General features: G+C 37.6%; 1 protein-coding gene across 2 annotated transcripts in view; it reads right to left on the bottom strand.

The window, feature by feature from the left end:
- Positions 1-1,329: 1,329 nt before the first annotated feature.
- Snup (snurportin-1) overlaps positions 1,330-24,330 on the bottom strand; it is a 285,875-nt gene continuing 262,874 nt past the window's right edge. For both annotated transcript variants that reach the window (XM_090377225.1, XM_090377224.1), the window contains exon 10: positions 1,330-2,187. The gene's annotated coding sequence lies outside the window, so the exon portion shown is untranslated. The remainder of the gene's footprint in view (positions 2,188-24,330) is intronic.

Genomic DNA, 24,330 nt, shown 5'->3' on the forward strand with positions numbered 1-24,330 from the left:
CACCTTTGAGGAAGGCATCCTGATGGCACAAAGGTAAAGGAACAAGATAACTGAAAACAAATCGTTCGAAATTTATTTTCAAGGGCAATAAGCCTTCCACATATGGTTCAGCTTACCAATGAAATCTTTCAAATGAGGATTTTCTTTAATTGGAGTGGCCAGTGTCAGATCTCTAGTCCTGAAACCAACTTAGCATGTCTGGGATGCTTTAGGGCAGATGTTCTTAACCATGGAAGGAAAGTATTCCTCCCTATCAGAGGTGAGGAGAAAGAAAAGCTCACTTATGGCTTTAAAGAACTAAATATTTTCAACATTTTCCGACCATCTATTTCATTTAAAATTTTTGAAAATAATTAAGTAAGACAAGGTAAGAGGAAAAAATTGGAAAGGAGATAACCACACAAAAATGTTAGGAATATATATCCTAAACTTCATGTGTTAAGATCTGCTCTTTCTTGAGAGTTGGATTTATTATTGCAAAGCTTCATCGTCAACTTTGTAAGGTTTAGATTTGCAGTCTTGTAAGCAGCATGATGGCTCACTGTAACAGCCATTACACTGAGCATACTCCCTATTTAATGCTTGAATTAGCTTTAATTAGAGAGTAATGGTTTTTTCTTTTCAAACTCAATATAACTGAGTCTTATAATAACATTCTTCCACAAAATATTTCATAAAATTATATTAAATAAAATACTCATTTTTCTTAATATCTCACATGTTATGGATGTAACTTACTTTTGGATACCAATGTATATTTTGGTATTAAGCCACAAAAATCCTCAAGAATATGAATAATACCATATGAGAATTGTCAAGTAGCCTCTGAAAATTCTTGGGAGCGAGAATGAGGACTATTTTGCACTCCCTGAAACTCTGAATAGGTTTATTTCTAAAATCAAAGGACATATACATGCACTTTTTTGAAAGGTAAACTTTATGCATGCTTAGGAAGTGGGTAAAATTATTACTGTGAAAATCTTCAAATTTTTCAAAAATTGCATCCTTACTACAAACAAACCTTTTCAATTTAAATAAAGTCAGCATTTCATTTAACTGTAATAAAAATTTTACAAAAGTATATAATAATTAAAATAAATAGAAACCAGTAAATTTACTGTATAATAATGCTTCAAATTGTTTTCTGCTATTCATTTTGAATATATTTTATCTTTTTTTATTGTCCAGTGAAACCCAATCGATGTGTTAAAAGTTATATTGGTTCTTCACAATAACTTAAGTAAATTCTTATCAATCACCAATTCTATGAAATTCAGTTTCTAATACAGGTATTTTTAATTTTGCAGCTTTATTACTTTAGTTTTCTTTACATTTCAAAGGGTATTAAGTAACTGAGAAGAGAAGAAAGGAGGTTGGTAACATACTGTTGTATTAAGCAGTTTTAAACTTGATGATTAAATCAATTTCTAAAAAATGGCATACAATTTTTATTTAAAAATAATTGTTCACTGTCTGCTGTAAATCAAGAAACTGCATCTATAATAAAATAAAGGTTCCACGTAAAAAAACAAATTTCAGTTCTTCATAAAACAGGGTTATAATTCAAATGAATAATCAGCATTAAACTCAACTTTAAAAGCTTATAGTATACTATTGTTGTTTTCTTTATTTTTTTATTATAAGAAAAATATTTGCATTAAATTAAATCTTGATAGCGACATAATCTTTTGGTTATTTCTGGTCATCGATTTTCCTAGTGATGGGCATAACCGAATAATTAATAATCAAAATAATCAATTATTTTGATGACTCGATCTTCCACATGTCAAATTATACACAGGCTCTTCATTTTGCGTATCCATGCATCCCCCTCCCCCCAAAGGTTCATCAACAGTGAGTTCAGTATAACAAAAGCCATTAAAGCTTTTAAATAGCAAAGGTATTTTTCTTAAACAATACCTGACTATATACATGATGATATTGTTTGGATTCAGAAATTTACTGCTATTTTAATTTAATCAAGTGAATATAAGATTAAGAGTCTCTCTTCTGATAATGATGACAAAGCCAGCTTAATTTCATTAACTGAATTATCAGATGCAACAATCAATTTTCAGATCTTGCATTTAAGCAGATCATGCACAGTTCACTATTTATGGCCTGGTTGTTATAATAAATGTAATTACTTTAGGTTGCTCTTTGCTCAGAAGATCAGATTACTTCTTCCTACATGAAGAGGAAACAAAATAAAGCAGTTTTTAATGACAACTTAATATTCTAATTAAAAACACAAACCTTACAGCTACAGAAATGGACAAAAAAAAAAATTAAAAAAATAAACAAAACCTTGAAGATATATAAATAAATTGTTAAAATAATCATAATTTTCTTACACAGTATTACAAACTTGGTACATCATATGAAACAAACAGCAAAACAAACTTGGTAACATCATATGAAAAATATTGCAAGCTTGTACTGGTTTTATTTATGATTGTATTCTAACTTTTCTGTTTAAGTACAGATTAACAATTTTGCCTGTTTGTTTTCTGCTAGTAATGGATATTATAAATTAACAACATATAAAAAGAGTGTAGCAGTCTCTTATAACAAAAGTTATTCCTGAATGTTTATCACAAAGACATTACAGCATCGTTCTATAGAGAGGTTTTTTGAAGATTGTACTTGGATATGACAATTGCTGCTTCACTCACCAACATTTTATCACAGTCAGCTTCATTGATAATGAGATGTAGATAATGAGGTGTCTTAAACTGCAATCAATGGCACTTCATAGGTGTATTATCTTCTTTTAACTGAGAAATAGAAATATAAACTTTACTAACTTATTCAAATTTTACTGGCCTAATGGAGTCAACAGTTTCATTAAGGTAAGTTAGGAAAGTAAGATATGAAGACAAGAAATACAGTAATCCATTGCCAACTGCAGTTTTGCCGACTACGAATTTGAGATAGTGTAGTTTAGCATTTCATACTATAATCTGTTTTTTAAAATATATACATGCAGTTATATATACACTTAGCGATCACTGAATTATGACCACCTACCTAATGCTGTGTTGGGCCACCATTTGCACAGATAACAGCCGCTATTCACCAGACACTGACTCCACTAGATGTCCATAGGGATGTGCACTATACTGCCTACCCATATGCATCGCTTTCTGTTCCAAAACATCACTTGGGTGTTAAAATGGATTGATGTCAGATGAATTTGGAGACCAATCAAGATGGGTGATATCTTCCATGTGTTTCTTGAACCACTCATGCATAGCACGGATCCAATGACATGGCATATTACTGTCTTGGAAAGTCCCATCTCTCTCTCTCTCTCTCTCTGGGAAAAATGCAATGTGGCAGGGTGCACATGGTCTCCTAAAAGCTGCTGGTAGACCTCACCAGTGAAAAGTTGGTCCACACGCATCAGGATCTTAGTTCTTGCCAAGAAACATGCCCCATATTAAGCAAAGACTGCCACCTGACTGGATAGTCAGTACCATGGACGATGTGTCTGTGGACACATGGTGCTTAAGCCACATAAGAAGGCATCTGTTGCACCAGGTATTTGGACTCATCTGACCAGCACTTTCATCTCTAGTAGTGCACAACCAGCATGTTGTTGACACAACGCCTTCACATTTGATGATCAGTGGTGAGGAGAGTGTCTCTTGGGTTGTCCGCTGTGGAATTCCATTGTCATTTGGAATATTTTATCTTGCATTCCCCATACTGTATTGCAATGTCAGCTGTTGAACAGTGACCTGCCATTGAGCCTATATGATGTGCTGCACCCTTCACTCACCACAAACACGTACCTTACGTAATCCTTTATAGTTTTGTCAGTGGGAGATGGCTTGACCTGTTAGACACCATCTTTGGACACCTTAACCATAGTGGGCAGCGAGAAACTGACAATATGTGTAATTTCCAATATGGAAGCACCTGATGCACGATGCTCCCACAATCATGCCCTTTTTTTAAACTCCATGATATATTTACTATGTTCAATAACTGCAACTTTATCACACTTTGACAGGCATGACCAGATGCAAATTACCTACTCTAATGTACGAAGCTGTTTGGCTTTTTATACTGCAAGCTATGTGGCATAGTCCATTATGGATGGGGGTGGGTTCATAATTCAGTGATCACTGAGTGTATATATATATTGCATGAGGTGTGGCAATAAAGTTCCCAGACTGGTGCTGTTGCAGTCATGTTCAATGAGTTTGAAAATAAACAGAAATGGTATGTTGTAGTTCAAACTTTCTCCAACAGATGGTGGTTCAGAGATTGTTCAGCAGGCTGACAGGTTGCAAGTAACAACCAGTTCAATTAGTAGCATTAACATTCCATGTTATGATTTTACAATGGAGAAACAAACGAATATCAAATTTTGCTTTAAACTGGGAAAATCTGCAATGGAAACAGGGATATGATGAAATGTTAAGTCATATCAGTGTGTCTGAGTGATATAAGCAGTTCAAAGATGGATGTGAAGATGTCCGTGATGACCAAAGAAGTGGGAGTCTACCAACCTCTTGAAATAAGGAGAGCTGCACGAGTTTGGGAAATTGTGGTAAAAAATGGTTGTTTGACCCTCAGAATGATGGCTGATGAGTTGGATATGGATAAGGAGACTATTCGTTAAATTCTGTATGAAGGTTTAGGGAAAAGGAAGGTTATGCAAAATTTGTGTTGCACAGCCTTACTGATGAGCAGAAGCAACAAAGAGTTAGCATGTGAAAAATTCATCCAGACTTGTCAAGACAATCCTAATGTCCCTCAGTATGACTAAGACACAAAGCGTTGGAGCATGTAGTGAACTTCAAAATTGTCACCAAGGCACCAAAAGTTTAATTTACAGAAGTCCAGGATCAAGATGATGCTGATCACGTCTTTCAACAAAACCTGAAGGGAAGAGAGTTGTTGTTGTTTTGGTTTTTAGGAGCATTAGCAACTAAGGCCATATTGCTCCGGGAATATGCGGTGGTCATTCCCCGACCTTTCCGCATCCTCCGTATTTGGTGGCGACGGGCTTGAACCCCGGTCTAATCAAGAAGCGTGTGCTACGTGCTGCTGCTCCTTCCCACCTGGCTACGGAGGCGCCAGGGGAGAGAGTCAATGCTGCTTTTTACATACAGGTGTTTCAAAGACCATTGAAGTGCATTTCCTGGGCAAGGCTGCAATTTTGAGAGAAAGGCAGCTGGTTCTTGTTGCCTGACAATGCCCCACGCATTCCACTTGTGAAGACATTTCTGATGAAACATGGCATCGTACAGATCAACCAGCGTGAATCGAATAGGCTAAATTTCTGAAAAATATTAAAGGTTTTAAGGCTTTGAATGGATATCTGGAACATTTTAAAGAATGATTCAATATTTGCCTTGTGGTGTGTGTCAGGCAAAATGTTGGAGAGAAGTCTCGACATGGTTCAAAAAGCATCAGCATAATTTTAATAATTATAACACAAGAGTCATAATTTGAATGAAACTGGCAAATTTTTTAATATGACAGCAGAGTGCACATTAGCACCGACATGCAAGAAATGTCAAGGTGGAAATTAGAGCAAGGGAGGTCTCACTACAGTTCAGTGAACAAACCAGATGGCGCCTATAAAGCTAAATTACTGATTACTGGCATGTACGAAAAGTCAGTAATTTCCTATCACAAACAAACATAATAAAAAAAAAAAAAGCATATACAAAGAAGAAATTTTAAAAAGCAGCCTTGTTCATTTGCAATGACATATGGCTATGCAAAACAGGAATGTTTTATTAACATCAGGCAATTTATCTGTTCAATGCATGGTGCTAACATAACTTCATCTGCTGGATTTGGAGATTATTCAAAATCTGAAAAGTCATTATTAAAAGAAATTGTTATCATGCTTGGTTTACATAAACAACTGCAGTTCCAGAGGCAACTTATGAAGATGGGCAATTTTGGACACCTTCGGGCACTGTTTTCAGGGCGGCAAATGGTAACACATAATAAATACACCAAACTATCATTAACTTTTTTTTAAAGTAGGTTCTCACTCCAGTTGGTGTAAAAATCAATGAAATAGAGATCAGAAATGTAATAAATAAACAAACTTGGGATCTATACATTTTTGACCAGTTTGTTGCATTTGATGATGACTTTGGTGGCACTGATAATTTGCAACCTCAAGCATACAAAGTAGAAGCCACCACAAACAATGTTGACATGAATGATAATGGCAAAGATGAAGAGTATCAATGCCTTGGATACTTTTCAATAGTACTTTTCTAAGATGTATATGTATTTACCGCACAACTTTTTATTCATCACCCTATTTATTATTATTTTTTGCAAGCTTTAAATTTTCATACAAACACCAATTACTCTATAGAAAACGTTGTGGAGATTTGGTTAGTATCAATGAATACTGCAGTTGTCCTGGAGTTTCTGGATGACAACAGGGTGGTAAGAAGCCACTGTGCTGACAACAGGGTGGCTTCATACCACCACTTTTGTCATACCCTGAGGTGTATGGAAAAGGACTGGCATGGCCTCCATTACCACCTAATTTAAACCTATGTGATTTTTACCTCTGGGGTTAAAATCCACAAACTATTCCTGCACTGAAGATGAAATTTTTTGTATCTCACAGGAAATGTTACAGCATGTTCTTCGCAACTTCACATTGACTGCAGCCTATTATTGATAAACATGGAGAACACATTGAACATGCTGTGGCATGAATTTCCCAAAACTGAAAAATATATGCTTATATTTAGTTGTTAATTTCTGTTTTGAAACACCATTTCATGTTTTTCATCCGTTTTACCACATTGGATATGTTTTTCATATCAAGTGTAGTAAAACAGATGATATATTTATCTGGCATTCCATTTTTAATCTTGCTGATTACTCGGTTTTATGTATACACAGGTAAACACTATATTTCTTCCAATTATCTGCTCACAAGTAATTTGCAGCATGAAACAGACTACAAATCTTGAAGTAAAAGAAGCAGAAGAAAAAAAAAAAAAAAAAGGTTGAAACGAAAATCACAAGATTTGATTTCATCAAATACGTTTTGTAACTGTATATAATCCATAAGTAAGCTATTAATGATATAGATCAGCAGTTCCCAACTGGTGGTTTGCGAACCCCTGGAGGTTTGCACTAAAAATTCTGTAATGGAGTCTGCTTAAATTTACATAGGTATATTTTTGTAAACTACAAAATAGTCTAATATTAATTTATGCAGTTTGGTTCAAACTTTATATTTAGTTGTGATTTGGGTTATGCGCCCTTACATGGCGAGCATGCACAACAGATGTCCATGTAAGTTAATGGGAGCGCGTACAATAACAGCGTGTGGACAGCGGCATCGCTTCTTGTGCTAATCCCCCCAGCTTACTTTAAGAAATTATGCTTGCTGATCTCCAGGGAAAGTACAGATGTCACCCAACTGGGTATACATTGCTCACACCTCTGGCCTTTAGGCAATCAGTGGAACTGCTGTTGCTGTAGAAAGCAAGAATTTGTGGTGACGTTATGTTATGTTATTTTTGGTTTTTAGGAGCATTTGCAACTAAGGCCATATTGCTCCGGGGATATGCGATGGTCATTCCCTGACCTTTCCGCATCCTCCATATTTGGTGGTCACGGGCTCGAACCATGGTCTAATCAAGAAGCGTGTGCTACGCACTGCTGTTCCTGACCACCTGGCTACGGAGACGCCTTCGTGGTGACGTAAAGAAAACTTGAAATACAGAAGTTTTAATCATGAATACTGAAATTTTAATTTCAAACATTTATGGATTTATGTAAAATGCACAATATGGGACAAAAGTGTCAAACTGCATATGCTGGCAAGAAAAAAATGTACATAATATCATCTATTTTATTAATTTTTTTATTGTCTCAAAGTAACAATAGTTCTTTTTTTCTTATATTTATCTGTAAAGTGTTAATAAATAAGTAGAAGTAGTCGGTTAGTCAGTGTTTTATTAATCGAATTGGAATATATAAAATTAACTTTTCATTACTTCAGTTTAAAGATTTATACTTACTCTGTTTCTAAAATATCACATTGCATTTTACTATCATTGATTTTTTGTCAATAAATACCCTTTTTTAAAAAGTTTCTTATTATTTTGCTTTCTACAAAAAATTGCCTGCACTGTGCATAAAATATGCATATTTTAAATCATGGCCTAAAAAAAGATAGTAACTGCTAACACCTATCGATTTCCTATCTCTGAATTAATCTAGGTTTTCCATCTGCAGTTTAACATTAAATGAAATTTAATTATTTTGAAAACTACATATTGTATTTAGTTTAATAATAGAAATCATACACTGCTGTATGATTTCTATTAGTAAGCTAAACGTAAAAAAAAAAAAAAAAAAACAACCACTGATTATCGTCCTAATTAACAGAAAAAGTGATTCACCTCCCTAACCCCACCGGTTTACGGAAAAGTGGGCCCCCACATTTTGCCTCCGGCACATTTCACCCCCCCTACATTTCGCCCCACGGCGCTTCCGTAGCCAGGTGGGAAGGAGCAGCAGTGCGCTACTTGATTAGACCGGGGTTCCAGCCCGTCACCACCAAATATGGAGGATGCGGAAAGGTCAGGGAATGACCACCGCACCGGAGCAATATGTCCTTAGTTGCTAATGCTCCTATAAACCAAATAACAACATTTCACCTTGCACATTTTCCCCCCAGTAGATAATGAGTAGGCTACAGAAATGTAAATACTGTACAGTCAACTCTCGATAACTCTAATTTTTATTGAAGTCCCAGCCCCTTTAGTGGAGATTCCATGTTAAACTCTCTTGATTACTTGAACTGAACTTCCAATAACTCTTAACTTTTCCGAACAAATTTTCAAAATGACATTCGTGTACAAATTGTCACGTGGCTTTTAAACTAATTTCTCCCCTTTTGTATGTCTTCAGGGTTCTCTTTCCATTGTGAAAGGATTATTTTTGTTGTTATTTGTTATTTGGTTTTTAGGAGCATTAGCAACTAAGGCCATATTGCTCCGGGATATGCGGTGGTCAATCCCTGACCTTTCCGCATCCTCCGTATTTGGTGGTGACGGGCTCGAACCCCGGTCTAATCAAGAAGCATGTGCTACGCACTGCTGCTCCTTCCCACCTGGCTGCGGAGGCACCGTGAAAGGATTAACTGGAACTGTTAATCCTTTTACAATGGAAAGAATACATACTCGACCACGAGGGCGATAGTCACGTGGTTAGTGACGGACATGGGGGAGGGAACAGTGACTAATCTTATAGGAGTCTTTTCAGTAACAAGTGAATCTTGTTCTGATTTGTCTAAATTCAAACAATAAAAGTTCCTGCATCTGGCTCTCCTCACATTTTGTGGTGCAGTCAGCGCACGTTTGCTGTTTTTGCCACCTCCACAGAGAAGTAAGATACAGAGTGGACTCTTGCTCAATTCAAAAACGTTCCACCTGCAAAGGGTGTGTTTGGACAGAGGGTTTGGAAAGCCCAGTTGTGAAAGTCATAACTAAACATGACCATGCAGCTCAAGCTGCAAGGTCGGAAGCATTGAAATTGATTGGTCAAATATGGCAACATGCAACAACCACGAACGAACGGCCACAGCAAATTGTTGCATCAGTTATTGCAGAGGCTCATACCAATGTCACGGCATTACTTCCTAAAAAGGATTCACTTAAACGAACCATTCGTCATGTTCGATGCAACAATGGTACTCCTGCTTTACCGAGCAATCTCCAGGACCTAGTAATTCCACAAAATTATCAAGAAATTATTATCGATGGCAATGTACAACAGTTTTTAATTATATTATAAATCAACAGGGATTACCTTTATTTTAGATATAGGAAGCTCCTTTTCCAACTCGCTAATAATTCTTGAGGATGGCGATATCAATGATTAATTGTGAGTTGCTCTATCCCTGTGAACACGACGCCCAAAAAGTTCTAGTCCGACTTAAGGAATGTAGAGAATAATTCCCCCCCCATCCAATTTTATTAGACCCCTAAATTTAAGTCCAGCTACAGGACCAAAAGAAATAATCGGTCCATATTTATTAAACAGTTTAGACCTTCAAAAATCTAATTTTATGCCAATCCACGTAATGGTTTCCTTGCTGCCAGAGGTATGGTGTTTGAAGACAGAAGTCTTCAGCGCTCATTGTTGAGACCGCACGGTCTGAACACTACGGTTCTGACAGTGGGGAAGATGTCCCACCTGTTTTGAAAAATTGATATCGCCATCTTCAAGAATTATTAGCGAGTTGGACTAGGAGAGTTGGAAAAGAAGCTTCCTATATCTAAAATGAAGGTAATCCCTGCTGATGTATAATATAATAGAATATAGGAATTATCGAGCACTTAATAGCTCTCAATTATCAAATCTATTAAACAGTTTTTAATGTATGATTCTCAGGACGAACTGCTACCGGGTCGCATGCTTATTTTTTCCACTAGTAACAATCTTCAGTTATTGGCGCGTAGCCAGGAGTGGTTTTCTGATGGAACAAGAAGTATGCTGCAATTTCTTCTAGAATCAAAAGAATAGTCCAAGATTTTCAAAATCATAATGTGATTGATTACCTTAGAGGCATTGCATACAACTTCGAGTTTTAAACAATAATAATGTGCATTTATTCTATGATTGATTACCTTTACCTTTGATTGATTCATTCTATTAAAACAAAATAAATTAGAATTAATAAAAAATTAGGTGTATTATTTACATATCTATAGCCTATTCATTATCTACTGGGGGTGAAATGTGTCAGGGGCGAAATGTGGGAGATGAAATGCGGAGGACGAAATGTGGGGGGGGGGCAACTTTTCCGGATCCCAACCCCACCCCCACTAAGTCACAAGTAGGCAATCATGTCAGTAAAAACATATTGGAATTGGTTAGTGTTGGTTGTGTTAATCCCCCTTGATTTTTAAATTTAAGCTTGCTGGTTGTCGACACTAGGTTCTATATTCTATAGAACTATATCCATGTTGAAATCGATGCAACTGATTTCAACGTGGATATAGAATCTTTAATTTCAAAGGTTTCTATTAGACATCCAGTGGGGGGATTGGGTGCGAATGTGCCAATATGTATCGCACCCTTCAGTCATGTGTCAGACAAACTTCAGTAAACATTGCTAGTCGCTGCATTGCACCATATCGTGTTGGATTTGAATGTTGTGTGGTATTGCATTGTTTATTCCTAGTCATAGTATTTTTAAACTTTAAAAATCATTACAGACTGTTGGTTGAAGACTGGAAGCATGAAGAACAATGATGTTGAAATACAAATTAATCAGAAGCACGAAAATCAAAATCATCCCTCAAATTCGTTCCAAGATGACCTTCAAAAATCCTGTATGAAAATGATAGTAAAAAGAGGAAATATAGTGAAGATTATATTAAATTTGGTTTTTCATTTCTTGGAGATGAGGACTATCCATGCCTGCAATGTGTCATTTGCAGAGAAGTGCTCACCAATAGTAGTTTGATACCTTCCCTCATGTCTTGTCATTTAGAAAGAAAACATGAAAATTATGCAAAGCCAGTTGATTTTTTGAAGCAGAAATTGCAAGAAATCAAAGCATCTAATATTGACTCGCATATATCACTCAGAAACCAAAACAGTGAAAAAGCACTTGAGGTGTCGTACTTAGTAAGCTATGAAATAGCAAAAGCTAGACAGCCTATACTATTGCAGAAAATTTGATTTTCTCATGTGCAAAAGCTATTGTCAAGTGTATGTTTGGTGACAATTTGGAGAAGAAATTGGATATGACACAATGTTCCAATAACACAGTGTCTCACCAAATACATGATATGTATGAAGATGTTCAATCCATTATTATAGAAATGGTAAAAAAAAAAACAGAAGTACAATTTATGCTTTGCAATTAGATGAGACCACGGATGTTTCCAATCTAGCCATTTTAATTGTATTTGTACACTATTTAAACGAAGGTAAAGTAGAGGAATATGCTGTTTTGTCATCCTTTAATAGAGCGTACAACAGGTGAAGACATTTTTAATTTAATTAACTCATATTTTGAAGAAAAACAAATTGATTCGTCTTGTGGAATTTGTACAGATGGAGCAAAATCAACAACAGGATAATTTGTGGGCCTTATTACTCGCATCAAAAATATACGTGCTGATATCTCAACAACTTAAAAGTGTACTTGATAAGGCTGTCAAAATAGTTAACTTTACAAAATCGAGACCAACAAATTCTATACTATTCACTTCTTTATGTAAAGAAATGAGCAGTGAGCATGTAATGCTTTTAACAACACACAGATATTAGTGGCTGTCATGTGACAAAGTAATTACACATTTATTTGAATTAAGAAAAGAATTAATTCTTTTTTCGTGGATCATCCTTTTCACCTGTGGGTGTATGACAAACCAAATATAGCTTCAAAATTTAGCTTATTTGTCATATTTTTTCAAAGATAAATGAACTCGATTTATCATTACAAGGCGCAAATACAATGGTTTTCACTGTTCAAGTGAAAGCATGATAAAAAAATTAAAATTTTGGAACTAACTTTATTGATAACAGTACCGAGTGTTTTAGCACTTACACAATTTTTTAACCGAAAATGACTGACTTTGGACAAATTTATTAAGAAAAATATTAAAGAGTATCTCAACTTTCTACAGGTCACTTTTAGAGAGCATTTTCCACAAATATCAAAAAAATCTGAACTGGATTCGTAATCCATTTGACGAGTCTTTTGTGGCAATGGCTGACTTAAAACTGACAGAAAAAGAAAACCTTTTTGATATATCAACAGCATTTGAACTTCAAAACTTATTCAAGACAGAAAATCTTATAACCTTTTTTTGGCTTGGATTAAAAACAGAATATCCACCACTTAGCGAAAAAGCTGTGAAAATTCTGCTGCCATTTTTAACTATGTATATGTGTGAGAGAGCTTTTGTAATTTATACCTTGTTGCAGTTGCAATATCAGAACAAACTTGATGCAGAACCATATTTGAGGCTCTGTCTGTCTTCCATTGAACCAAATATTGGTACACTTTGTTTGGCAAAAAAAACAAACCCAACAATCACATTAAATTTATGATTTATAAGTACATATTAATATTACGTTTAAGGATTTTATTACATACATTCTATAAGACTTTGTGATGATTGGACAATTTTAGTATTAAAACGAAGTGTGTTTCATTTTAAAAGGAGGAAGAGAGAAACCTTGTAAATTTTTTGAATGAAATGAAATGCCTGTTCATTTGTAAAATGTGTAAAATTTTGGTGTGTTAATAATAAAATGTTTGTTGATTATTATTAGTGTCCTTGTAATTGCTCATAAGCAACTGATATATACATTTTCCCAAAAAAAGAAAGGTAGTAAATGACATCTATTACAAAAATATCTTGGACTTTCTGATCGTACAAAGCAGTCAGGTAGCTTGTGGGCTGTGGTAAAAGGGTTATAAAAAATGATAACTAATAATAAACAAAGATAGAATAAAGTAAAATCAAATATGAAGTAAAGCACTGCCAACGAAAGAAAGCATATCTCCTATAATTCCTTATAATTATTTTACTATCTTACAGTATATGGCAGAGGCTTCCAAATTTTCTTGGTTCATAGCGCCCCCAGGCCAAAAGAAATACCTAACAGTTCTGTTTATTAAGTAGTTAGGTCGAAACAATTTAATAGGTAATGTTGAAACTGTGAACTACCTTGAGCTAGTAGTTTGCACGGTGTCCGACAGATGTTGAGTATCGCAGTGTTTCTCTTGAAAATTAAAACATTCCGCAGCACCATGCCACACAGTTTGGGAACTGCTGTTATATGGTGTTAAATAAATGTTTTCCGTACTAAATTTTTTTCCATTCTCAAAGAGCACTGTTATGTATAGGTGCAGTCATCCCCCGATTTGTGTGGAGGTTACGTTCCGGGAAAACACCATGCAGTCCAAATCCTCGCAATGTGAAACGTAGTTTATACGACATAATGAAGGTTTGTACATGTACACAAAAAAAAAATGTGCAAAAATTGAAAAAAATTAAATTGCCTTCATTCAGTTAGAAAAAAAGAAAAAAATTAGAAACATGTCCATAAAATTAACCTTGCTAATACTTACTTCTAGATTTTTAATCTAAATTCATTGCTTCTTCGTCGCTGTTTTCCTGTGATAAACTTGCAACAGTATCCGGCTTCTTGAAAAAAATTAGTTAAAACCGTTTGCTTACAAGCACTCTGTTTTTCTCTATAAATTTCTTAAGGAACTAAAGTTAATGATAAAGTTCTGCAAAAATTTAAACTCCTCCCCAAATCAGGATCCATATCAAGAGCTTCCTGGCTAAGATGATGACTTGCTAAGATGATTTGCAAGTCTTAAACACAGCTAGTCTCTACACGGTCAAATTTTTGTGTGCATCTTCTTCGTTTTTATCATTTTTGTTATCTTCTTCACATTGTGAAAAAATATCATCCACTAATAATTGTTCGCTATAAGATTAAAGGACTTCTGTGATATCTGCTGGTTCCAGTTCTTCAAATCCTTCTCCACTAATCATTTTGCAAATTCTCACAATCTCAACTACCTCCAAAATTTCGACCATGACTTCTTTAGTGCAGCTTTCTGGCCACAGCCTTTTCCACACTGCATTCATTGTTGAGTTCTTAACTTCACCCCATGCGAATTCAATATTTTTTACAGCATCAAGAATGTTATAATTCTCTACCAATAATCTCGAATTGAAAGACTGCCTATTCCATCGGTAGCTTCTACCAATTGTAAAAAAGATCTTCTTAAGTAATAAAGTTTAAAGGAAGCTATAACATCTAGCCATTGCCTGAATTAACAAACTTCTATTCACTGGAAGAAAGGTAACTTTCACATTTGGATGCAGATCAGACAAATGTGCAGGATGACTGGGCACATTGTCAAGAATGAGAAAGCCTTTGAATGCTACGTTCTTCTTCAGGCAACATCTTTTTGTTTCGATGCAAAAGCAATTTAAAAACCAATCCTCAAAGATTTTAGCTGTCATCCAGGCTTTTCTGCTCAATTTCCAATAAACTGGTAAGGAGCTTTTTGATATTCCTTTAAAAGCATGAGGATTTTCTGATGTATAAATTAGAAGTAGTTTACACTTAAAGTTACCCTCTGCATTGCCGCATAACAAAAGTGTTAACCTATCTTTTGCAGCTTTGAAACCTGGGGCAGTTTTCTCTTTTTTTGAAATGAATGTTTGGCTTGGCATACACTTCCAAAATAAGTTGGTCTCATCAGCATTAAACACTTGACTTGCTAGATAGCCCTCAGTCGCAATAACATCCTTTGAAGTTTTCGAATAAAAGGAATGAACTTGCATATCTTCAACGGCTACTTCGCCCATTAAAACTAGATTGTGAAGACTTTGATGTTTTTTTTTTTAATTTTCAAACCAACCCTTACTGACCTGAAAGAAGACTGCACGCACTGGATGGACCGGCTTCTTCTTGTTGTAAGCAATTAAAAATTTGCAGAGCTTTGGCACAAATAATATCTGAACTAAGAGGCATTCTCTTTTGGTTAAGATCTTCTACTAGAAAGAAGTTAAGTTGTCAGTTTTCTCTAGTAACAGATTTCTCACTTTTGTAGTGCTTTTGATGTGGTACAGATAACTGAACTTTTAATTTTCTCAGTATTTTCCCTAATTCATTGAATGCTACATTCATTTATATGTATTTCTTGGCCAATGTCACCTTTTTGCCATTTTCTAACTCCTTAATGATTTTTAATTTTTCCACTAAATTAAAAATTTGTTTTGTTGTAGCTTTCTTCATTTTAGGCACTAAACACACACGTTATATAGACAAGAAATATTAAATCAGCAAAAGCAATGCTTACCAATTAAAACATTTTACGCTGCACGAACCAGAAAAGGATTCTCTCTGAACAGCTAACATAGGATAACTGATGAAGGGGGTTCCCGAACAAGGAAGTTGTTTCAAAAATAACCGGACGAACACACAACTATTTATTGCTATGTTTGGTTATAAGAATCAGCTTTGAACGACTTTGTGATATTTTTCTAAAACACGTTTCTGGAAGTCACAACCATAAAACAATAAAAACAATTTGCACTTTCTGGTTTATTGGGCTTTTCTGTTAGTGCAGTCTAATTATAAATGTGTAGTAAACTTGATCTTATTGCAATTGCAATAATACTGACAGCTGGAATTCTGTGGGGATTTTACGTTATTATGGTGAAATGTATTTCTTCCTCAATGAAATCTTCAATCAATTTATTTATGTAAAAAACAAATAAATTTTCAAAATCTGCTCTTCATTCCTATTTTTGAAGCTTCGTAAACAAAAATCGCACAGGTAGCGAAACTCACCGTGCAATCTAAAATCTTGGTAGTAAATACCTGATTGCACAATAAAAAACCACGCAACTCGAGGGATGACTGTACTTAATAATTTTATATTGTTATGCAATATCGCTTATAAACACATAGTACTGGAAATATTTTATAATAAAAATTCAGTACTATTATACGATTTCAGAGAATATAGGCTTAGAAGTTTGTGATAAAAATATTATTTTGAAAGGGATTTGTGAGTCAAAAAAGGTTGGGAAACACCCTGATATGTAGATAATAAAAAAATTTGATTTAAGTTCAAATAATATTTTTTAGTTTAATACTTAAACCTTTCCACAACAATCAACAGACCCATCACATCACTGTTGTTGTGTCCATCATCAACAGTGATGATGGATTCTGGTGAGGTAAGGATTGAATTATAATTCCTTATAATTAATTCCCAGAATTTTCAACAGTGGCCATCAGAAATGAAAGCATTTTTGAATAGAGAATCAGTTTTGCAGTGAAGTTAGGACAATGTAATCATTCATTTCTCTTTCAAACCATTACATTCCGTATATTCTATCGAAGATTCTCCCTTTTTGTTCCTAAAAATGGGTGACAAGGGGAAACAGTACTACCTTCAAAATGCTACAAGTTTATCTAACCAGCTGAGTTTCCTATTGATCCTGTTCCTATATACTTTTTGAAACGTCCTGACAATGAAAATATGAAATTCACCAATTATTTAACGAATAATAACTCTCCACAAAACATCTCTCCAATTATGATAGCTGTTTATACACTACAATACACGACTTCCATCACTGATCCATGTAGAATATGTTTAGTGGTGCAGGGACCAAGAGAAAGGAGAAAAATTTTCCTAATTTTGAAATGCAGATGTTACTGAAATTTAAAAATATTTAGACAATTAAGGTATCTCTGTTAAAAAAAATGATAGCACAAACACAGTTTATTTCATATGTTTGTCTAACAGTTTTAGTATTTTTTTTTTTTAATGATTCAATGTGAGGTGGCAGTATATTCAAAGAACAAGAGAACTTATGTATCTTTTCATGAAATAACTTAATGAATTACATTTTTCTCACAGTAACTTTTAACCTAGTGACAAATGGGCCTGGAGTACTGGGGTCCATAGTTTAACAAATAGATATTTATTGTATACCCAGTATAAAATGAAATATAAGTACAATTTCAGTAGCTTTCGGAACTCGTGTCCCTTTCTCAACTGACAAAATTTTTGAATACATTACAAGCAAAGTGTGGCACGTTACTCATTCGTCATTGTTGTAGCACGGACGTGTGCTGCCTTGCGCCAGTGATCATCCATCAATAAAACGGTTGTCTCCAGGATTGGATGTATACGCATGCCTTTCTGGCGATTTAATGCCTTAGGGTTGTTTATTATGTTTAGTGACTCTAGCCATAGGCGGTGGCGAAAGTGTCGCGCGTGGTCCACTATCTCAAAGTCGCGCTTGGGGTCAAGATCGTGGTTGGTAGCCCAAAAGTGTTCTGCAAGCGCGGACTGGTCAGTTTCGGCAAGCCGGATTGCTCTGTCGTGTTCCGTGAGGCGATCCTGGAGACGTCTCGATGTCTCACCTACGTAGCAACTGTTACAGGCCCTACAGGTGATACGGTACACTACATTGCTGCGTAAGACAGGTGTGACAGGGGTCTTCACACTGGAGACAAATGAACGTAGGTTCCTACCTGGTAATTGCACACATTTGATGTTGTAACTTCTCAGGATCTTCGAAATACGTCCTGACACTCCTGGATAGTACGGAATGTAGGCGGATGATATGTCGACTTGCTTCGGAGGTCTTGGGTTGGAAGTAAGTTCTTGTGCCTGTAACAAGCATCTGTTTAGTACATGGGATGGATAACCGCATCTGGTTAGGTCCGCCTTCACACGGGAGATCTCGTTACGTCTAATTGTGTCGGTGCTGGAATGGCTCCAGGCCCTGGAGAACAGGGTGCGGGCAGTGCTATCGAGATGGCTTGGAGCGTGGCCGGACCCGTAGTTGGTGAATTGACCGCACCACATGGGTTTGCGGTATACTGAGGTCTCTAGATGTGGGCCTACGCGATGCACTAGCACGTCCAGAAACGGGAGCGAACCGTCCACCTCTGATTCTACGGTAAACTTGATGAAATTGGATAGAGAGTTGAGGTATTCTAGTAGTACCGTTTCAGAACCACGTGGTATTATGGTAAAAATATCGTCGACGTATCTACACTACGTTGTAATTGGTGTAGGTGGGTTCTGGTGTATCTGCTTCTCCAGATCTTCCATGGCGATGTTAGCTACTACGGAACTGACAGGGGCACCCATAGCAGTGCCATGTACTTGTTTGTAGAGTGAGTCTTCAAAGGTGAAGATGCTGCTAGAGAGGCATAGGTTGAGGGCGGTACAGATGTCATCAGTGGATAGTGACGTCCTGGATTGGAGGCTTAAGTCGCTCTCAAGGAGCCTTCTGGCGCAGTGCACGGCCTGTTGGACGGGAATCGAGGTGAATAAAGAAACCACGTCAAATGATGCCATGATAGAGTTATCAGGGATTGAAATGTCCTTAATGGTGTTAATGAATTCACTGCTGTTTTTAACGGTGTGAGATGTATTACCTATAAGAGGCGAGAGGAGGCTCGCGATGTGTTTGGACAGTTCATACGTTGGGGCACTGCAGCAAGACACTATAGGTCTGAGAGGAATACCCGGTTTATGGATCTTTGGTAATCCGTAGAATTGCGGTAGTTGGCAGCCAGTAGCACGCAGAAGATGGTGAGTCGCGGTCGGGATCTTCTTATCTTTAAGCCATGCGTGGACAAGTTTATTAACATTTGCTTCCAGACGTTTCAAGACTTTAACGGGAGGATCAGGTAGAGGTTCATATACGTTAGGATCGAGTAATAGGGCCAAGGCTTTCTCTCGGTAGGCTGATCGGTCCAGCACAACAGTCCGGCGCCCTTTATCCGCAGGAAGTACAACGATGGAGTTGTCTTTTCTTATAGATGACAGGGCGGCACGTTGGCGGTGGTTGAGGTTTGAGCACGTTTTTCGAGTGTTGCGGAGGACTGCGGCAGTCTTGAATCGGATCTCGTTGGCAGTTTCTTCGGGAAGGTTGGTAATACTGGCTTCTATACCCATAGCGAGCTGTGTGATGGGAGGTTTCGATGGTATAACGGCGAATTTCATACCGTTTGATAAAACACTCAGCTGCTCGTTGGACAGTTGTTTGTTACTTAGATTCAAGACGAAAGAAGTCGTGTCGTCTGAACGAGTGTTCGTCTTTAAGGAGTTAGTTTCTATGCTCAAGTTTATGAACTTGCGCTGTTGGCGTAAACGGTAGGTATCCGAGGTCTGGCTAGCCCGATGGCAGATGGTATGTATAAGGTTTGTAAATACAATAGGCGAGACCTTACCTTGTAGATGTTGTAACAGTCTGGACTTGTTGTAGTCAGCGTTCCTGATTTCACGGTGGAGATGGGATATCCATAAATTTAATGTGCGTAGGCTGAAGTTAAAGCAGGCACGATCCATATGAGAGTTGTGGAACGGGGCTTTGTATCGGAACCCTTTAGGTATAATTCGATTGCTTTTGCATCTGTGGGCGAAGCGTAAATGTTGCCTGTAGCGAGCTATTGAGAGGAAGCACTTTTGCAACTGTGCACAATCGTTGTAGGTATTATGGCCATAAAGTGATCGAATAGTGACAAATGGGCCTGGAGTACTGGGGTCCATAGTTTAACAAATAGATATTTATTGTATACCCAGTATAAAATGAAATATAAGTACAATTTCAGTAGCTTTCGGAACTCGTGTCCCTTTCTCAACTGACAAAATTAACTTCAGCTTTAACTTCAGCCTACGCACATTAAATTTATGGATATCCCATCTCCACCGTGAAATCAGGAACGCTGACTACAACAAGTCCAGACTGTTACAACATCTACAAGGTAAGGTCTCGCCTATTGTATTTACAAACCTTATACATACCATCTGCCATCGGGCTAGCCAGACCTCGGATACCTACCGTTTACGCCAACAGCGCAAGTTCATAAACTTGAGCATAGAAACTAACTCCTTAAAGACGAACACTCGTTCAGACGACACGACTTCTTTCGTCTTGAATCTAAGTAACAAACAACTGTCCAACGAGCAGCTGAGTGTTTTATCAAACGGTATGAAATTCGCCGTTATACCATCGAAACCTCCCATCACACAGCTCGCTATGGGTATAGAAGCCAGTATTACCAACCTTCCCGAAGAAACTGCCAACGAGATCCGATTCAAGACTGCCGCAGTCCTCCGCAACACTCGAAAAACGTGCTCAAACCTCAACCACCGCCAACGTGCCGCCCTGTCATCTATAAGAAAAGACAACTCCATCGTTGTACTTCCTGCGGATAAAGGGCGCCGGACTGTTGTGCTGGACCGATCAGCCTACCGAGAGAAAGCCTTGGCCCTATTACTCGATCCTAACGTATATGAACCTCTACCTGATCCTCCCGTTAAAGTCTTGAAACGTCTGGAAGCAAATGTTAATAAACTTGTCCACGCATGGCTTAAAGATAAGAAGATCCCGACCGCGACTCACCATCTTCTGCGTGCTACTGGCTGCCAACTACCGCAATTCTACGGATTACCAAAGATCCATAAACCGGGTATTCCTCTCAGACCTATAGTGTCTTGCTGCAGTGCCCCAACGTATGAACTGTCCAAACACATCGCGAGCCTCCTCTCGCCTCTTATAGGTAATACATCTCACACCGTTAAAAACAGCAGTGAATTCATTAACACCATTAAGGACATTTCAATCCCTGATAACTCTATCATGGCATCATTTGACGTGGTTTCTTTATTCACCTCGATTCCCGTCCAACAGGCCGTGCACTGCGCCAGAAGGCTCCTTGAGAGCGACTTAAGCCTCCAATCCAGGACGTCACTATCCACTGATGACATCTGTACCGCCCTCAACCTATGCCTCTCTAGCAGCATCTTCACCTTTGAAGACTCACTCTACAAACAAGTACATGGCACTGCTATGGGTGCCCCTGTCAGTTCCGTAGTAGCTAACATCGCCATGGAAGATCTGGAGAAGCAGATACACCAGAACCCACCTACACCTATTACGTGGTGTAGATACGTCGACGATATTTTTACCATAATACCACGTGGTTCTGAAACGGTACTACTAGAATACCTCAACTCTCTATCCAATTTCATCAAGTTTACCGTAGAATCAGAGGTGGACGGTTCGCTCCCGTTTCTGGACGTGCTAGTGCATCGCGTAGGCCCACATCTAGAGACCTCAGTATACCGCAAACCCATGTGGTGCGGTCAATTCACCAACTACTGGTCCGGCCACGCTCCAAGCCATCTCGATAGCACTGCCCGCACCCTGTTCTCCAGGGCCTGGAGCCATTCCAGCACCGACACAATTAGACGTAACGAGATCTCCCGTGTGAAGGCGGACCTAACCAGATGCGGTTATCCATCCCATGTACTAAACAGATGCTTGTTACAGGCACAAGAACTTACTTCCAACCCAAGACCTCCGAAGCAAGTCGACATATCATCCGCCTACATTCCGTACTATCCAGGAGTGTCAGGACGTATTTCGAAGATCCTGAGAAGTTACAACATCAAATGTGTGCAATTACCAGGTAGGAACCTACGTTCACTTGTCTCCAGTGTGAAGACCCCTGTCACACCTGTCTTACGCAGCAATGTAGTGTACCGTATCACCTGTAGGGCCTGTAACAGTTGCTACGTAGGTGAGACATCGAGACGTCTCCAGGATCGCCTCACGGAACACGACAGAGCAATCCGGCTTGCCGAAACTGACCAGTCCGCGCTTGCAGAACACTTTTGGGCTACCAACCACGATCTTGACCCCAAGCGCGACTTTGAGATAGTGGACCACGCGCGACACTTTCGCCACCGCCTATGGCTAGAGTCACTAAACATAATAAACAACCCTAAGGCATTAAATCGCCAGAAAGGCATGCGTATACATCCAATCCTGGAGACAACCGTTTTATTGATGGATGATCACTGGCGCAAGGCAGCACACGTCCGTGCTACAACAATGACGAATGAGTAACGTGCCACACTTTGCTTGTAATGTATTCAAAAATTTTGTCAGTTGAGAAAGGGACACGAGTTCCGAAAGCTACTGAAATTGTACTTATATTTCATTTTATACTGGGTATACAATAAATATCTATTTGTTAAACTTTTAACCTATCTCTGCATCTTAATGGATAACATTCTCAATTTCAGGCTGCAAGAAATATCCAATTGTCTTTCATATAGTGTAAGAATGTGAGTGGGCGGGGTCTTGCTTGGGATAGGTAAAGGCCTCGCCTCAAGCACACTCCCCAATGTATGCATGATCCTATAACCTTAAGCCTGCATAAAAAGTGAGCCTTGTGTGCCATATCCAGAGGAATGCCACAAGAAATTAATATTGAGTGAACGTGAATGCACACTAAATTTTTGACATATAAATGTTCTTTGAATTCAGAATACACCTGAATACCCATTAAGGTTGGCTAAGATGTGTATCTGTAGAGTGACCATGTGTGTAAGTAAGCTATGCAGCAGCCTGTTGAATGTCCATAATATATACACTGGTGTTCAAAGAAAGTGCATCACCTAGGAATTTCACATTTCTAACGCTTTTTCGCGATGGTACGTTATATTAATGATTTTTAATTAATAATTATTTTATTAATAATTATTAGCATCACAAATAGAAATATAAACAAAAGATATTTATTAATAGTTAAGGCAAAGCTAAGTAATATTTTACAAGTGCTCTAAAAATATTCCAAAATGAGCATCTGCAATATTTATACAGTTTTAGTAAACACAAAAATTATGGCTGAAATGTTATTAGAAGCCCTCAATTTGCTTCAGTTTATCATTTTAAATGGAAAACAAAATGAAAAGTTCACCAAGTGCAAACTAATATTTAGTTGAACTGCCTCTGGCCCTGATCACAGCAGCACACCATCGAGGCACTGATAAGGTCAATTTCTGAACATAATCAACTGATAGTTTGTGGTTCCAAACACGAATTATGGCTTCCTGAAGTTCACAAAGGGTCTTTGGTTTCTTTCTGGCAACTGCAGATTCCACACGATGCCAACACTTCTCTATAGGATTCAGGTCTGGGCTGTTTCCTGGCCAGCTAACAGTTGTAATGGACCATTCTTCCAAAAATTTTTCCACCTGTAACAAATGTAAACATATTACTGTCAAACCTCTAATGCAGAAATGAAGCTAAAGTAAATACAGAAGTGCCTACTTACACTTTTCGCCCGATGACAAGGAGTAGAGCCCTGAAAGATGCATTTACTTGGCAGTTTGAAATGGCATCTAATGGTTGGCAGCAATTTGCCTTCCAATATAGCCAGGTATCCATTGGCATTTGTTGTTGTTATTTGGTTTTTAGGAGCATTAGCAACTAAGGCCATATTGCTCCGGGATATGCGGTGGTCATTTCCTGACCTTTCCGCATCCTCCGTATTTGATGGTGACAGGCTCGAACCCCGGTCTAATCGCCATTGGCATTTACGGAACCTTTTATAAACTGCAGGTGACCTAAACCGCAATACGAAATGCACCCCATATCATTTGGCTGGTAGGGAATTTCACTGTAGAGACCATACAGTCTGGATGGTATTCTTTACCACGTCTATGGTGAATCATTTGTCTCCCACCAGAGCCATGCAGGTTGAATTTCTTCTCATCCGAGAAAATAACTGACTTCCACTGCTTGGGAGTCCATTTGACATGCTCCTTACACCAAATTAATCAGGCCTATTTCATTTGTGTGAGGAGGGGTTTCTTCTTAGGATGATGGACTGTAAGTCCATTTTTGAAGAGGCATCTTCTGACTGTTACTGCACTTGCTACCACTCCTATATGTTCTTCCCATTCTGTTTTCAGTTCAGACTTTACAGTTT

This window comes from Mastigoproctus giganteus, chromosome 7 (assembly GCF_048544385.1).
Source record: "Mastigoproctus giganteus isolate SK-2022 chromosome 7, ASM4854438v1, whole genome shotgun sequence".
Lineage (NCBI taxonomy): Eukaryota > Metazoa > Arthropoda > Arachnida > Uropygi > Thelyphonidae > Mastigoproctus > Mastigoproctus giganteus.